The following is a 19,303-nucleotide window of genomic DNA, read 5'->3' as shown; positions in this document are numbered from 1 at the left end:
CTGAAGTATTTCCATGCTGTGACTGGATAGCCATCCTCACAGATGATAATGTTCTTATATGATAATGTTCTTACAGGTTGTAGGCTTCTTGAATTAGTTCCAAGAGCCTGTGGTAGTTTTGTAACCTGCCCTTTTCATTAGAGTTATATTTGCATAATTTGATAACATTTTGATTCAAATATTGCTTAGCTGTTCAGTGGATGAATGAATTGTCTGACCCAGCCAGAAAAGTGAAGATCCTTCATGCTTACAAAATGTTTTCCTTATTACAAATTATACTCCTAATCCAGAAAACAGCTTTCATCTCTTCAGTTAAGAGCATTCCACATAATAATAAAAGCTGGAGAGGATGGAGAGAAAAGGGAACCCTCCTACACTGTTGGTGAGAATGTATATTGGTACAACCACTATGGAAATCAGTATGGAGGTACTTCAGAAAATGAAATATAGAACTATCATAAGATTCAGCAAAACCACTCCTGGGCATCTATCCAGACAAAACCTTCATTTAAAAAAACACACAGGTACCCCTATGTTCATTGCAGCACTATTCACAACAGCCAAGACATGGAAACAACATATTTTCATCTTCAGATGAATGGATTAAAAAGATGTGGTACACATACACAATAGAATACTACTCGGCCATAAAAAAGAACAAGATAATGCCATTTGCAGCAATATGGGTGGAACTAGAGTTTCTCATATTAAGTCAAGTCAGAAAGAGAAGGACAGATATGATATCACTTACATGTGGAATCTAAATTATGACACAGATGAACCTATCAACAAAACAGAAACAGATCACAAACATAGACAGCAGACTTGTAGTTGCTGGGGAAGGGGGAAGGTAGTGGGATGGATGGTGAGTTTGGGGTTGGTAGATGTGAACTGTTACATTTATGATGGATAAGCAATGGGATTCTATTGTACAGCATGGGGAATTATGTCTAATCTCTTGAGTTAGAATGTGATGGAAGACTGATTGTATGAAAAAAGAATGTATATATATTAAAAAAATGGCAACTATGTGACAAAAGGGGGGTGTTACCTAACAGTATAGTGGGAATCATTTTGCAATAGATAAATGTATTGATCAACAGACTACACACTTTAAACTTATACATTGTTATGTATCCAATATATCTCAATTAAACTGGAAGAAAAAAAAATGCCTCCACAAACCTCTGCCTACGGTATTGAAAAGCCTGTCTCACATGTCCCAGGACCACAAGGAGACCAGTATCTCTAAAACAAAAGGAGCAGAATGGAGATTTGACATTGGAGAGTAAAGAATTCAGAGATGCAGCAGGAAACCAAGTCATAAAAGATCTTTCAAGCCAGTAAAAGGACCATGGCTTTTACTCTAAGAGCAAAGAAAAGCCACTGTGAGGTTTTGAGAAAGGAAATTACTTGATCTGATTACTTTTTAAAGGATTTCTCCATCTGCTGTATGCAGAACAAGTTCTTTAAAATAGCTGTTAGTGAACCCCAATAAAAGTTAAATATTAAGTTTGATTTATATTAAAGGATGCTGGTTCGATCCCTGGCCTTGCTCAGTGAGTTAAGGATCCAGCATTGCCACAAGCTGTGGCTTCAGTTATGGATCCAGCTGGGATCCAGCATTGCTGTGGCTATGGCGTAGGCTAGCACCTGCAGCTCTGATTCAACCCCTGGTCTGGAACTTCCATATGCTGCAGGTGTGGCTCTAAAAAAAGAGTCCTCCGCCAAACCCTCATTCTCCTTTACCTCTTCACATCACTAATCACACTTGAACACTATCCAGCACTGGAAGGACACATTTGGCAGATTCAAATGGTATAGGTAATTGATGGGCATGCATTAAAAAGACTAGTTACAAGGTGTGGGCAATATTAAGTAAAACAGTCAACGGTGAAATCACCCAGGGTTAGAAATAACAGGGAGCTGTTAGCACTCCATCTCTGAAGTGGAAAGGTGACTGGTGGTTACAAGAATCCAGAAGTAATTTCTGTAGCTATAGGAGAGACACCTACAAAAGTCATGTATCAAAACAGAGAAATGCAGACAATCTGCAGCAATCTGCAGCAAAACTCTTATTTTGAAAGTGCAAATTTGTTCCAATGTGATTGATAAATTAGGGAACATTTTGAGCATAACTGAATTTGATGTTTGGTTATACACTATTTCACCCATGAGAAATACTGGGTGAACACAGAAAACTATCTAACCGAACCATGCTGAGTAGGAATACGCAAAAAGACACACACACACACACACACACACACACACACACACACACTTCAAATATCTACCAGCTACCTCAGTTCACTGTGTGTTATGACCCACATCCATCCACATCTGCTGTTACAACTTGCCTTCCAATATCAGATGATCCACCTCTCACTGCTTTATAACTCATATTCTGCAGCTTTTCTAAGGCCCACTTCTACAATCAAACTGCAGATCCTTTTCAAGGTAAAGTGCCACAATTATTTTAATATGTCCATGAATTCTTTAACCATTTGAAGTGTGTAAAATGGCATTACAGTTTTTACTAGGTTCCCACCTGTGTGTGTGTTGGTGTGTATGTGTATATATGTGACTGATAGATTTTGAGTGCTCTGCCCCAGTGCCATTTTCCCATATCGCTGTGGTTTCATTTTTTATTTTTTGGCCACATCCATGGCATGTGGAAGTTCCTGGGCAAGAGATAGAACCTGAGCCACTTCAGTAACAACACCAGATCCTTAACCTGCTGTGCCACAAAAGAACTCCCAACCTTGTGGTTTTAACTGCATGATTTTGCACAGTGTGGTGATTTTTAGGACTACAAACATCCTGTTACAGCAAAACTAATTATGCACATCCAGATCTCACTCACATGCCTTCTCCCTGTTTCAGTTAATTTCTCTTACTAACCAAAACCAAAACAAAACCAAAGAAGCCCATTTTTATACTCCATACAGGTCAGCTTTCTGGGGCACAGTGCCAGGTGGAGAAGGGTAGAGAGTGGTTCTGAAAAGGCAAACTGAAAGTGTACACCACAGAACCCTTCTCTCATTTAAAAATCCTCTCTTCTGATTTCTAGGGCCTTGCTGCTCAAAATGCGGCCCAGGGATCTGCAGCTTCGCCTCTTCTAGGAGCATGGTAGAAATGCAGAGTATCAGGCCTCTGCACAGAACTAATGAATCAAGTTCTATATTTTAGCAAAATCTCTCCCAGGTGTGCATATGCATGTTAAAATTTCAGAAACATTGTTTTCAAATCTTATTACATTTGTTTTTCTGCAATCTCCTACCTCACTCTCCACTGCCTTGCTGTATCTTTTCCAGAGTATCTTTTCTTCCAACTCTAGAAAATTCTCTAAGTCATCCTGGACCATGACTGGCCTGTAACTTGAAGAAATTTCAACGGTGGGGTGAACTTTGGCTTTGACAAGATCATTTTCATCCTAGTAGCTAGCTCTAAGAATATAACAAAAAGTGAAATAACATCAATCCCCAAGAAAGCGAATCAAGACCATTAAGAGTCAAGCTTAACTGATGCTGAGTCAAATACCAAGTATTGTCTATTAACATGTAAGAAAAATAGTGTGAGACCCAGAGGGTAATCTAAGCTAATTGTGAATCAGTAGTTATTAATAGATATATAATTTTTACCTTTCCAAAATAGCAAACCTAAAAAATATAGTCAGCTGTGAATTCCTCATTAATTAAATTCAGTAAATAATTTCAAATTTAGAGTTTATTTTCAATGCCAGCCAACTGAATCCAGTGTAATCTTTACCTTCCCTCTCCTTCAGCAGCTCCCTCAGAAGATTCTCCTGGACCCCTATTCCCAGGTCCTGAGAATTATGGTTAACTCATTTCTTTTTCTTGATCTTACTCTTGGAACCCAAATAATCATTGAATCTTAACAATCTTTCTATTTCAATGTCTCTTATTGCTTTCCTTCTTTCCATTCCCATTTCTAATTTTCTGGTTCATATCCTATTCCCGCTTACTTTGGGATCTACAAAGAGCCCCCTAAGTGGCCTTCCTAAATTTATTATGTCCTTACCTTATTTAGTTCTCCCCAAACCTCCAGGAGATCACTATTGCCTCCAGAGTAAAATTCACACCTGCCCGAAAATTCATGATTTCTGAATGTTTGGTCCCAAATTGGCATTCCAATTTACAGTGGAAACTCCATGTTTTCCTTCACAGTTCCACCATCAACAATAGCTGAGGCCACAGGTCTCTATTCATGCCTCCCTGACTCTATAGATGAGCACTCTTGAGAATTCCCCAACCTCTGTTTATTGTGTGACCATCCAAATTTGTTTCTTTCATCCTGCTCTCTTTAAAGACAGTCCCTTCACACATGGTTTTCTGGGCTGACAATTTTGATTTTCATTTGTTTTTACCCTTGTTGTTGTTTTTCCAGGTGCCCCTTGATTCCATGCATCTAAGTCACTGATCATGCCTGTACCTCCTTCATGGCTCAAACGTGAGAAATCTCAGCTCAAGTCAGTGTACCTTGACTCTTTATTTGATTGAAAAAGAGATCCAGAAGCCTTATTTCTAGCTCTTTCTGCTTCTTTAATCAGTTACTTGAACAATCCTTCCCCCATTTTATCCTCCATGAATGGAAATATTCTCACCTTTCTTCTCTGAATATACAAACTGTATCCATCTTCCGAGAACTTGCTGAATTTCATTTCCCCATAAAGGATTGAATTCCACACCACTTTAGCCTCACTAGTTATCCCTCTCTCATTTACCACTAGTACTCCATTTTTTCTATCAGTTTTTAATTTCCAGTTAAGACTCCTATTATTTTATGAATCAATTTAACTTTTTCCCGTCTGTGCCTTACTTCCCTACCAGGCCGAGGACAAAGTATAATTTTTCTTGTATGTCTTTGAAATTCTGCATATGCTCAAGAATATTTGTTGATTGAAGCCATAGCAATTTCTCCTATTTGTTAATGGAAGAAGAGTTTTTTTTTGTTTGTTTGTTTGTTTTCCTTAATGGAGAAGATAAAGCCTAGTAAAGGTACGTGTAAATACTATAATAATATTACCTACATGCTGACAGATTAACAATGCTTTTAAAAGTTACCATTAAGGATCCCATTCAAGTCTACTTTTCATTAAGTTTTAATCCCATAAGCAATTTCTTTTTTCAGTGTCCATTCTTAGTCACAATGTCTTTATAATTCTATTCAACTTTAATCATTAGAGAATAGGTTAAAACAAACCCATAGTCAAATTGACACTGAAAAGTTACAAATGCTGCCTTTCAATGAAAAGCTTTCTATAGTGAATGTGTCCATAGCTTGTTCATTTTTGGCTAAAACTATTATTTAAAGATACATGCAGATATATATGTACTTTATATATGTGAATATTTAATTCTATATGCATGGGTAAAATAGAGAACTAGTTTCTTCTAATAAATTGTAGTGAGCTGTAATATAAGAAATGTCTTAAAAATATTTGAGATATTAGGTTTAAAAACTTAATAAAATTGAAATAGGCCGATAACATCAGTAAAGTTTGTAACAAACAAATATGTTTGTGATCAATTTTATTTAAGACACTCTTACAGAGTGCTTTCTATGGGTCAGACACTCTTCTAATTTTACAAATATTAACTTAATCTTCTTAACAATGCCATGAGCTAGGTATGATTATCATGTTCATTTTACAGATGGGAAATTAGGCCATTTCATGGAAAAGACAGGACTCATACTCAGGCCAATAGGCTCATCTGGGCTCTTAATTATTACATTCTGATGCTTCTCTTGTGAAAGAACAAAAAACAATGTTACAAAACAATATCATAATATGTAATGTTTTGTTTATTACATAAGTTTAAAATATTCCTATCTGTATCCAAAGCCACTTTTCTGTACACAGAGATCACATATCAGGATATGTAAACTTAATACTCACTAGAGACACATAAACTCACTTTCACTGAACCTAGTGAATCATATTTTTTTTCTGTGATACTTATCAATTCTTTCAGTGAATTTTTATTAGGACTTTAAAGGTTGTTTTATCAATAGTCCCTTATATAGGAATCTGGGCACATTTTAATAATGGTTAACCCTTTAAATTTCATTTTTGTGTATATTAAAGTGAGACATATACATAATTATAAGTCAAATATTTGTATGAATATTTTAAACATGACAGCCCCCTACCCCAACTCTTTTCATCCATGATTTCCATCTTCCAGAGGCAACCATTTCCAAATATTTTAACTGTTTCCTCTGGTATTTACCTCCTTTTTAAGGATCTGATTATTATTTCTATGTGCTTGTTTGCTTTGGGTAGCACTTATTGACTATTATGATAGGTGAGAGGTCTCTACAATGGTGGCTTCCCTGTGAGGTAATGGTGTGAACTTAGACATTTCATTGGGGCATCCATGTAATTAGCATCTTCGGAATGACCACCTTTCTATTTTGTTGATCCAAGGATAATTTCCTAATCTTTCTGGGAGTGGGCAAAATACAGTAGAATGAGAATATAAGCATGTATGGTCACGGAAGGAATGACAGTTGGACACTTTCATTTTTATTGAATTCACTAATTTTCAGTAAAGTACCAAAATCCTCATCTGCCCTAATGTCAAAAAACCCAGACTCCCTCTTTCCCAGCTTATCCAGAGCATAGATCTCCAGTCCACTGCCAATGATGAAGAAGCATGGTCATCTAGTTATGATGAGAACCAAAATGTCTTTGTAAAAGAAAGTTCCATCAGATTTGGAATAAAATCCAAACTTCTCAAGATGGTTTTCTAACCACCCAATGATTAGTAGATCTGAATCTATCATCATTTTTATCATTCCTTTCTTCCCTCCCTTTCCCCTTCCTTCCCCCTCCCTCCACCCTCTCTCCCCCCTTTGCTTCCATCCTTTCTCCTTTCCTCCCTTCCTTTCTTTCTCTCTTCCTTCCTTCTTTCATTGCCCTCACTATTAGGATGTAAACCTACTGTGGTCTTACAAACCATTCCAGTACCTAGAACAATATTTGGTATATAGTGGCTAGTCAATAAAAACATTTTGAATGCTTTCTGGTAGAAAGAAAGCTCACATATCAAACTCATACTTCCTTCATGAATGCTCTGAAGTTAATCTTCACCCTTACCTGGGGAATCAGCACATTTGACCAGTGATAATACGGTCTTTAGAAACAAGGTTTTGAACTGCAATCCAGACTCATGACTTATCACCATATGAATTCCTTACCCATAAGGATGACAGCACTAATACCAGCATCACTGAGTTGTGAGAGGATTAAGTGCTGCCATTTAGATATTCCACAAACATCTGTGTCCTACCCTATTCCTGATGACAAGGAAAAAGTTAATTTCAATTTTCTGATCCTGTGTGCATGTGAAGTGTGTGTTCTGTCTTTTCTCTCCTTTGGTCTACCAGAGGGTCCTGGCTTCTCCTGCTCATTTCTTGGTCTTCCCCATCCCTCTAAGGAAGTTTCTGTTGTTTTCACATTGTTTTTTTGGTTTGGTTTGGTTTGGTTTTTGTTTGTTTGTTTGTTTGTTTTTGGTTTGGAATTTCATCACTGCAGAATTGGAAGAAAGGGTCAATACATAGAAAGGTTATAGTTTGCTGGTAGACTGCAGAGAGAAATGAAGTGAAAATAAAAGAGGAACCATGGGCTATTATGGTGAAGGTGGAAGATGAGGACAAACTGGCCCCAGAGGAGGTAAGAGGGGAGTCTGTATTTGGGGGTAGGAGACAGAGAGAAATAGAAGGGATAGGAATTCATGAATGAGGGGAAGTGTTCTCTCAGATACTATGGAAAACAGCTGATGTTTAAGTGCTTACAATAAGCCAGTTCAGTAAATCTCACTTTTCCTCATAATAACCCTAGGAGGTAAATGTCTTAGAGAGGTGGGGTTTCAGATAAAAGGAGACAACGTAGAATTTTTATAAACTTTGTGAAACAGCGCTCCTTCCTTATATTCTTCTAGAGAAATGAAGAAACAATAAAAATCTTATTTGGATGATACATTTCTGAAAAATAGTTACTCTGAGATTGACTCATATGGATCACAGCTTCAAAAGATGACATATGAAATCAATCTTACATAAATTTCTCATTCCTTAGTATTAGCTATGAATACAACAGACCTTCTCTTTGCTATTTGATATCAGAACTTCCTTTACTTTATAGGAGTGAAGGACTTAACTTAAAAAAACTCTGAAGACAAAAATATTCAAAAGATGACCTCAGGTAAATTCTAAGAATTAAGCCATGATCATTCTCTATGGTGGGTACAATGATTAAAGCAAATGAAAAAAAAAAGTTTATGTATTTTCCCCAACAACTCGGGAATATAATTATTTAAACCCAAGAGAAAGACCCTATCTTTTTAAACCACACAACTGGAATTAAAATTTTATTTCAAATTATAATTTGTAATCCGCTACTAGAATTAAATTAGTTTTCAATTAACTTCTCTTTAATTGGGTTTTCTTTGATGCTGAGAAAGACGGAAACTTTACTTCATTGATTATAATTATTTTTCTTTCAGAAATACAACGCCTGGATAACAGTATTGGTAAGTGGGTTTGCCATTCCGTAAATAAATAGATTTACACTCACTTCAGAGAGTCAAAAGAATATGCTCTAAAATATATACTTGTGCACTTGTCTAGTGAGGGGTTCCTTTGTACTTTGGCTACCCTCAGGTTGTCTTGTTTACAAGGCTCATTTTCTTTCTTTTCTTTAATTGACGGAGTTAAAAAGCTCTAGGAATTTTAAGGGGACAGCTATTCTTCAAGACCATATGTTATCTTATTAGATTTGGCTTTTCAGTGTGTTTAACTTTCATTGTCATTGAAAAGGCAACCTTCTATCTCCTTGATCTTTAAAACCATGTGTCTGAATTATTTTAATTCATGTAAGCATAAAATAACACTTTTCATTGCACCATTTTCAGATTATTGAGTATTTCTGTTACCAGTTGCCTTTCCAAAACAATAACAAAGCAAAAGCATAGATTTGCATAACACTCATATTTTCGAATCAATTTCACATACGTTGTCTCATTTTCTCCTTCCAAAGCTTTATGAGGTATGGAGGCTGGTATTATTTTCCACACTTTATAGATAATGAAATGGAGGTACAGAGAGTTTAACATACTTGCCCAAGGGCATATAGCTAATAAATGATAAAATAGAACTATAAACCAGGTCTTACGTTTTCTGATCCACAAAATAATAAATCATGTATGTTTTTCCAAGCCTTAATTTCTATTCTAGGCAAGATTTTACTATGAGATTGGACTAAGGGTTTATCTGTTATTATTACAACTAACAGTATGTTCTAATGGTGAGCTAAAGTTTAGAGCCAGGGTTACCTCAATTTTCTTGTTTGTAAAAGGAAGATGATTACAAAATCTGCTCATTGTGTTTTAGTGAGAATGAAATGAGTTCGCACAAATAAAGGGTCCCTCCCCATGAACCAACCTGGGGTGAAATCTTGGCTCTTTCATACTAGCTGTGCAAACCTGGGCAAGTTACCTTCCTTTCCTGAATCTATAAAATAAAAATAAGAGTCTAGCTCACAGAGTCTGGGGAGAGTTAACTGGGATAATATTTGCAAAGCTCCAGTACAGGTCAAGTATCCTATAAGTGGTAGTTGCCACTGCTACTGCTTCCCTAATTATTAGTCCTTGTCAATGTCACCACTTGTTTCTGTTTCCCATTGCTTGGTAGTTAAGTGTGGTGATTCAGTATTTCACTCCATTATTCACTTCCTTGATCAACATTATTAGTTACTTTGAGGATAGCTGTCTAACTAGATTAAAAAGTACTTTACTGCTCACCTATTTTTCCTCATTTTCCCCACTGAATATAATGAGGTATTTTTCAGAGGCCTTAATAAATCTAGTTGTCTGTTCCACCCACTTGGTTCCCAAAGCACTTGGTTTCTACTTCTGTAATAGCACTTCCTTAAGTTTGTGTTTTTACCTCTATCACCTTGAAGTCAGATGACAGCAAGTGAAATGGAACAATGGATCCAGTCAGCAGTGTTCCAGGAAAGAGAGCTCTGTCCAGAATTTTAGGACCTTGGCCTATACTGACAGCTAGAGAACCAAGGGCTAATTACCAAAAGCAACCCCTTTACATGCAGACACACAGTGACCTAATCCAAACATAATAAAGGTAAATGGCAGAGACGAATATCTTAATCTAAGTAGGTCAGGAACTGCTGAATCAAGAATTGACAAAACATGATCTGATGAATGAAAAAGATATTAAAGTATATGAAAGGAAGGTGAAACTGGAGAAATTTGCTGAACTATATTTTAGGTAGAATCTGATTAGAATTTTTATATGCCTGCTTGGGTTTGGGGGGTGGGGACGGGGAGCAGTTGGGAGAACTGAGGCAAAGAAGGGAGCAACTGAGAGTTCCCATTGTGCATCAGTGGTAACGAACGAGACTAGTATCCAGGAGGATGGGGGTTCAATCTCTGGTCTTGCCCAGTGACTTAAGGACCCGATGTTTCCGTGAGCTGTGATATAGGTCACAGACAGGCTCAGATCCCAAGTTGCTGTGGCTGTGTAAAGGCCAGCAGCTATAGCTCCAATTAGAATTTCCATATGACATGAGTGCAGCCATAAAAAGAAGGGAAAAAAAAAGGAGCAACTGTGTCCCATTTATTCTGGTTATTCACATGCAGAGCACTGAATGGAAAGCCTCCTTCACAGCCATGGCAAGCCCATCAGCAGCTGCCTCTTAGCCCATCACAGCAGTGCAGTCATGTGAAGTCTTTTCCTCCCAGTATATTAAGATTCTTCCCATTTGGGGAGTTCCCATCGTGGCTCAGCAGTTAACGAACCAGACTAGCATCCATGAAGATGTGGGTTTGATCCCTCGCCTCACTCAGTGAGTTAAGGATCTAGAGTTGCCATGAGCTGTGGTGGAGGTTGCAGATGCTGCTTGTGTCCCATGTTGCGTGGCTGTGGCATAGGCCAGTGGCTACAGATCTGATTGGACTTCCTAGCCTGGGAACCTCCATATGCTGTGGGATTGGCCCTAAAATGACAAACAAAACAAAACAAAAAGATTCTTCCCATTTGATGGAGCTCATGATTCTCCTGTGTATCAATGAGAATAAAACATGGTTTCTTCAAGCAGTCCCCGCATGCTCCAACAAGAAAATCCTCTTAACTGGGACAAAATTTCCATGGTGGATAGGTTCCGTTTGGGCATTTTATTGTTGTTACTGTTTTCTTTTCCATCTTTTATGTACTTACAATCTCCAATTCACAAAATTCCTGTCATTAATTTCCTCTATTCATACGTCTATCTGCCTTACTTCTACCAATCTGCCTATGAACAAATCACCCTTTCATAAAAGAACATTTGCCAAAGATTTTCTTTCCTCTTTTCCTCCATCATGGAGATGCACTGGCATTTGTAGTACACATAGCCAATAATCACCCAAAGAAAAAGTACATGCATAGCACATAAGCGATAGATCACAAGGACAGATGCCATCATACTCAAATATAATGTGTCTCAGGAGTAATTCTTTAGTTCCCCTGAGACATTTCTCCCTGTAAATGGTATGGGAATTGCCTTTTTGCAGCTCCTATTCCTAGAGGGAAGAGCTATTTGTTACTTACTTAAGATGCATCCTCTCCTACTTGCTAATTTGCAAACCTGCTGTAGAAAGGTACTCTTAAACGTGATTTCATCTCTGTCTCTAGTACACTTACCTTCAGAGAATATACAAGAGAACTTTGTGACAGAATTCACCCTCTCCCTCAGGTATTTATTGTCTGTGTAGTATGTCAACTGACTAATTAAATATATGTATAAATGTGTAAAAATATATATTATATATGTAGTCTATAATATGTATATATATAACCTATGATATCTATTAATCTCTAGTATATGGCTCTAATTGGTACCATAAGAGAAATTCCCAGCCACCTTGATTTCAGATGATAGGCATCAAAGACATGACTGTTAATTTTTACAACTGCTAATTTTATCTTATTTTCATGTTTCATATATACATACATGTGTGTATATATATTATATATATATTTGTTATATGCATTCTTACCGCTAATACTAAAAATGACTCACACTCTGTAGTCTGAAGACTTTACTATAAAAATTAGAACACTTTATTCTCTTGTCTGCCATTTTTAAGTAAGAGGCACCATTATTTCTTTCTTTAGTTTTTTAAATCCTTCTCTTATTCTTCTTCTTCCCATTTTCTTTCTCTTCTCATCCAACTTCAGCCCTCTTTTCCTACTGCCAACCATCCCAGTTCAAGCAGACAATGATATCTGTTCAACCACAAACATCCAATTTGATAACCCCAACATTCAGGTCCAAACCAGAAATGCTCACTTTCCTTTCAGAAACTTATGCTAGAAAGAAAGAAAAGATGCACTTTTAACCAATGCTGAATGCCCAGAAAAAGGTTAGTGCTTTATACACATTACCAATAATCTACTTCCAAACAAACAAACAAACAAAAAAAAACAAAAAAAAGGAAAAGAAAGTATAAAGTATAGGAGTTCCTGTTGTGGCTCAGTGGTTAATGAATCCGACTAGGAACCATGAAGTTGCAGGTTTGATACCTGGCTTCACTCAGTGGATTAAAGATCTGGTGTTGCCATGGGCTGTGGTGTATGTCGCAGATGTAGCTTGGATCCTGAGTTGCTGTGGCTCTTGTGTAGGCTGGCAGCTACAGCTCCAATTAGACCCCTAGCCTGGGAACCTCCATATGCTGCAGGTGAGGCCCTAGAAAAAGACCAAAAAAAAAGCAACTTCCATAAACTAAGGAAAACACTTTCATATCAAATCTTTTTATAACCCAAAACTAATGCTGACTAATGCTATTAAGTATCTATCATCTTGAGTGCTTGTTCACTATCAAGCATTGTGTTAAGCAAAGAAACATTATTTTGTTTAATTCTATGATGCTATAAGATCAGAACAAGTGGTAGCATTGTCATTTCTCAAATGAGAAAACTGAGATTTAGGATGGATAAACAATTTACCCACAAGTCAAAAAGTGAGTAAAAATGTAGATTTGAAACCCATGTCACACTCATTTTAAAACACATGATTTTTAACCCTTGTATTCTAATGCTACCAGGACTTTGTTAAGACGTTCGAAATATATTTTGAAGATGAAAATAAAATTCTTCATTAAATGGAATAATACATCTTTTTATTTACCAAACTCTGATTTAAAAATGGAGCAGTTGCCTACTTTTCCTTTTTTTTTGTCTTTTTTTATTTTGTCTTTTTGCCATTTCTTAGGCCGCTCCCATGGCATATGGAGGTTCCCAGGCTAGGGGCCTAATTGGAGTTGTAGCTGCCAGCCTATGCCAGAGCCACAGCAACGTGGGATCCAAGCCACGTCTGCAACCTACACCATAGCTCATGGCAACGCCGGATCGTTAACCCACTGAGCAAGGGCAAGGATTGAATCCGCAACCTCATGGTTCCTAGTCGGATTTGTCAACCACTGCGCCATGATGGGAACTCCTACTTTTTCTTTTCAGAGTTCCGTTAAGATAATAATAACAAAAAAAAGAAGATTATAATGATTTTGGGGGAGTCATATTTTAAAGCAAATTTTTTACATTATGTCACTTCAACTATTAAATAATTCTTTAAGCATACATACAAAATATAGACATTTAATTGCATAATACTATTATCATACCTAAGGAAATCAATAAAAACATGTATAATAACTGGTTTACATTCAACTTATTATATAAATTTATTTTCTTGATCTCACTTCAACAGAAACAGTGATTTTATCATTATGATCATGATATAGCATAATTTGTGTTCTATTGATAGAAATGGTTAATATATAAAAGTAATGTCATTATTTTCAAAATTGTACAAAATTTGAATATGCTTCATTAAATGCTATCAAATTTTTAAATAAAATACTTTGTCTTCCAAAAGGTTATTTTCTTATAAAATAGTCTGTCAGTTATCAAAATTATAATAATGAATATTAAACTTTAAGTCTATTACCTAATGTGTGATATTTATGTTTAATTTTGGGAAATTTAATTAAGCCATTATTTTTTAATAAAATGACAGCTATTCTCAATTCTTGCAGTCAGTGTCCATCTTGTTGCCAATGTAAAAAATCTAGTGTCACACTTCACCTAAATTATCTCTAGATCTGCAGAGATGCAAGTTTCAGAATACCAATAATTTTTTATTGTAAAAATTCCTAAGTCATCATATGGAACTGTTGTAAATTTCATAGTATTTCATTAGTACATGCTGAACCATGAGTTAGAACAGGAAAATAAGCAAAATAAAGGACTCTCATCACTATTGATAAACAATACTTCATTATACTGCAAAATCTATTGCAGTCATGTTATCTGGAAGGAAGCATTTGACAAGTTAATTAACATGTCTTTTCTGCCAATGAAGCATTTCTGCCTCTCAAATCCTTCCTGTACTATAAAACAGTGTCAATTTTCAATGTTCGTGAAGGCATAATCCTCAAACCTTCACCACATTTGGAAGCTGTCTCCTATGATTTCTAAAAGAAAAGACTAGGTAGACATGGAGAGGATTTCCCCCTGGTCCTAAATAGAGTTGATCACAGGCACTGATGTTTAAGACTATATATAGGCTATGCTGAGTGCCAGATCTCAAGTGACAGAGTTATCCTTTTTTTAATTGTTTTTTTTTTGTCTGTGTTTTATATTTTTGTGTATGTTTGTTCTGTAAAGGAACATCTCACTCACTGACCCTATTGCCCAGGTCAACAGTTTAGGAGTCATAGATTATTTTCAATGTTAAAGATGGAACTGTTGAAGAAGCTGGTGACTCTAAAAGCTTGGAAAAGTCCCTCCGTGTTATTTCAAGTTAACCTAACCACGATTTCCATATATGATTTTTGTCCAGTTTGTTTGGAAATGATATGTAATATTTCAAACCCCATCTGTACTTAGCTAACCCAGAAGAATAAATCATCTGTGAAGTCAAGGAGTGTCCACTGGGTCCCATCCAACACTGGACAGAGTAAAGTATACTTATAATTTAAAAAAGAGAAGAATGATGTTCATCATTGCTTCTCTGTGACTTTATTTTCTACTATACCAGGAAAACTCATCAATACAAAACCAATAAAAGAGACTTTAGAAATGGGAGTTACTCTGAAAAAAGAGTAATTAAACAAATGCTTAACAAATAAATTTTAAAAGTACCCATTCTCCATTCCAAGAAAGGGAGATCTGTAGTCACTAAAGGAAAACAAATATGCATCAAATTGCCACTTAATCCTTGCCCAGACAGAATTCAATCAGGGCAAGGTGCCTGATCGAATTGCCATGATGATCTACTGAAGTTATAAATATGACAATTCCCACAACAGAAAGAAAAGTGGGCTATCTATTCTCTAATATATGGATATTGAATGGGAGAAACAAGTTACAAAACTGTCTATTCTATTCCAGAGTCTAGGCGGTACTAATGTAACATGAAAATCTTTATGTTGATATAGAAATTCTGTTAAAATGTATGTGTGTATATTAATATTTGTTACATATTAATATACACACATGCAATACACACACACACAACTATTTTTGGGTATGTTTAGATAAGGGCTCCAAAAATTTTATATAAACAACCTGGACTGTATTCAAGAGTGAAAGCAATTAAACAGATAAAGGCACTAAAAGATAAGCAAAGACTAAAATAACAATATACAAACTTTCAAAATAAAAAGCTTAATAACATAATTATATTATACAACATCTGAAAAAAATTGTAGCCATGAATATAGAGGATGTCTTAATTTGTAAAGTAAAAGAAGAACAATACATGAAATTATAGGTTTTCCTTAATTATCAAAAATATTTCTTGGAAGTTAGAGAAGGAAGAAACAGAATGTAGGGGAAAAGAATCTCTTGTGAAGTGAGTCAGTGACAATTAGGGTCCTATATACACCATCACCAGTTCAGAGCACCAAAATATTTCTGCTCAATGTTTCCAAATTTGAATTTCAAGAAGCCAGAAGGAGAGTATGAGTCACTGAAATGCCCTGCTCCAGAATTCCCTCATGTTTTAAGTACTACAAAATTCAGTTTGCTAAACTCAGAACAGAACAAAAACATTTAATTTCCTGTATGCTTGTTCAAGTGGGAATAGTGAATTGTAATTACTTGACTCCTCCGGTATATGTATAACTTGCACCTATACCAGAGATCCCATGCAGAATGAGGACATTTCAAATTAATTATAATAATAATATAATAAATGAAGTTTCTTTTCTAATCAGATGAGAAAGTTACAAGAGACTATTACTCTCACCCTAATAATAACAAAAAGCCAGATAAACTACAAATTTCATAGTTTTTAAAACTCACTGAAGAGTTGAGAGCACAATGAAACTTCAACAAAGTAATATCTAGAAAGTGCCAATTTCTTCATAGAAGAGATCTATGCTGCTAAGTAAGAGCACATGAAGTGGAATGTGGGAGAGGCATCAATAGAAATTAGATACAGATTTAAAGAACTGTTAACAGGCACATGTGAGATGGCGTTGCAGATTAGAATTAGAACCCCACTCACAGACCAAATCTGCATCTGTCAATTCTTGCTCAAGGGTAGGGAGTAATACGCGAAAAGCAGTGGAGAATTCTGTCAAAGAATGGGAGCTCCATTGAAATGTGCAGGGGTTTAGCTGCACCAGAGGCAGATATTCCACAGTTCCAAAGTTAGTAGCTCAGATTTGAACCACAGGCAGATCTCTGGAGTCTTGGCAGTACTCTCATCCCAAATCTAGCAGAAGGAAAAATCCTGATTCCATCCTCAAAATTTTTGAACAGTGGGAAGCAAAATGAAACTAATGTTGAAATAAAGCCAAGCCCAGTGTGAACTGAAGTTTGGCACTTGCCATCAGCCTCTTACATGTAGTAAAATATGAGCCACTGCATCTCCAAACCCACAGCACCCCCTGAGTGGAGCTTAGAGTGGAGACCAGGAGTGAGGCACTCTACTCCAGGAAAACTGGGATAACAGGCCTTCAGGTAGTCAAGGTATTTTCAGAAGATTTTATGTGCCCAATTCTTGCAACTCCTCATATCTAGAAAAACACTAAAATCCTTTATGGTGATGTCTGCTCCTTGTGACTAGCAGTAACCTTCAGGAGATCAGCAACAAACTCTTGTAAAAAGTGTGTGTGTGTGTCATGCACCTTCCCCTCACCTTTATCTTACTTATGCTGATATTTCCCCTTTTCCTCCTTGGGTGGTATTTCAGCCTGATTTGTAGTTAAGGATAAAGAATGTTATAGTCATCTGTAAATGCAGTCACCTCCAAGGGTGAGAGACAGTGTGTCCCAAAGGCTGTGAAAACTCAGAATACTGGTCCTGACAGTGGAGGTGCATATCAAAGAAATGATTTCAGTGAGCCCAGACCTCTTTTGTTCCTGCTCCCTGCCCTTTGTTGCAAAAACTCCTATATATCTAGCTCCTTCCTCACCACTTCAGTGGATTCTTTGGCTACCTGAGATGCTTAAGTCTTAATTTCATCCCAAATAAAACTTAACTCTCAATTTTTAGGTTATGGATTTTTTTTTTAGTCGACACCAGCCTAAATAGATCATAATGACTCAACCCTTGCTCTATTGGCCTAATTTAAAAGAGTGTCCTTTTGTAGAATCAAATTTTTACTTTATTTCCTTCTACTCTAATATAAAATGTCTGGAAAATAATGAAAAATTATAAAACTTTTAAAAATATATGAACAATGGACAAGAGATGAAATGGTGAATAGAAGTAGATTCAGAGATAGTGCAAATGATGAAATGATCACACAGGAAATGTAAAATGACCATGCATAAGGGTGGTCACATGAAGCCTGGGATGCCTATTGGCCTCAGTCACCTCAGGGCACCCCACGACTTGGACTGCGTGCAAAGGGCCTTCCCTACATCATGGATGGGGGCCTGTCTGCTTCCTCATCTATCCATCCTTCAGTCTGTCCTCATCTATCTGACATCATCTGGTCTACCCCCCAGGGCCTGACAACGTGGGGAAATGCTCCTGAGTGAGGTGGCACATGAGAAAAAGAATATATATATGTATGACTAGGTTACTTTGCTGTACAGTAGAAAATTGACAGAACACTGTAAATCAGCTATAATGGAAATAATAAAAATCACTTAAAAATAAAATGACCATGATTTTTTTTTAGTTAGTGGATAAACAACTGTGAAAAAATGGCAAGTTTCAGCAAAGATATAGGAGATCTAAACAGAAATGTTATATGTCAAAGTTATGGTAAAAGTGGACTTAACAGCAGACTGGACACAGCAGAGGGCAGTATCAGTACTGAAAGCAAATCAATAAAAAGCTTCATAACAGACACAAAGAGAAAAAAAAAAGTAAAAATAGAAATTAAAAATAACAGAATATTGTAGTTCCCGTAATGGTTCAGTGGTTAATGAACCCGACTAGTATCCATGAGGACTAGAGTTTGATCCCTGGCCTCTCTCAGTGGGTTAAGGATCCGGCATTGCCATGAGCTGTGGTGTGGGTTGCAGATGCAGCTAGCATCCCACATTGCTGTGGTTGTGGAGTAGGCCAGCACCCATAGCTCCAATTCAACCCCTAGCCTGGGAGCCTCCTTATCCCGTGGGTACCACCCTAAAAAGACAGAAGACAAAAAAAATTAAAAATAAAAAAATAACAATATATAGCATGATATCAAAAGTACATATGTAATTAGACTGCCAAAAAATATGAAAGAATGCAGCAAACTACCAGAAGAGATAAGGGCTGTTAATTTTTCAAGACTTATGAACCAATGAAACTATATATTCAAGTGACTCAGTGAATTATAAGCAGGATACATAACAACAACAACAACAAAAAATAATCCAAAACAAAACTCTAGGCACATCATAATCAAATTTTTCTTTGCAAGGACAAAGAGTATGTCTTAAAGCATCTGGAGAACAAAGATACTGAAAAGCCAAAAAATGCATCTGTGTTTTGCCCTTCATCTCTCTCTACTATACGTCCAGAACACATTTGGTGACCGAATGTGGAAGAGGTTCCCCACGTCAAACAATTCTGTAACATGAGCTTTGGACATCCTACAATTCAATTCAGTTCTGACACTATCTGCCTGGGGTATCATCAGATCCCAAAGTATTCCCAAAGGTTAGGTTCTTGTCTCAGCAATGAAAGAATTCGGAAATGAGACAGAAATTGAGAAAGAAAATTGAGGATTTATTCAAGTGAGAAATACACCTCTTAAAGAGAAGCAGGC

This window comes from Phacochoerus africanus, chromosome 1 (assembly GCF_016906955.1).
Source record: "Phacochoerus africanus isolate WHEZ1 chromosome 1, ROS_Pafr_v1, whole genome shotgun sequence".
NCBI classification, from domain to species: domain Eukaryota; kingdom Metazoa; phylum Chordata; class Mammalia; order Artiodactyla; family Suidae; genus Phacochoerus; species Phacochoerus africanus.
This window is presented reverse-complemented; position numbering follows the sequence as displayed.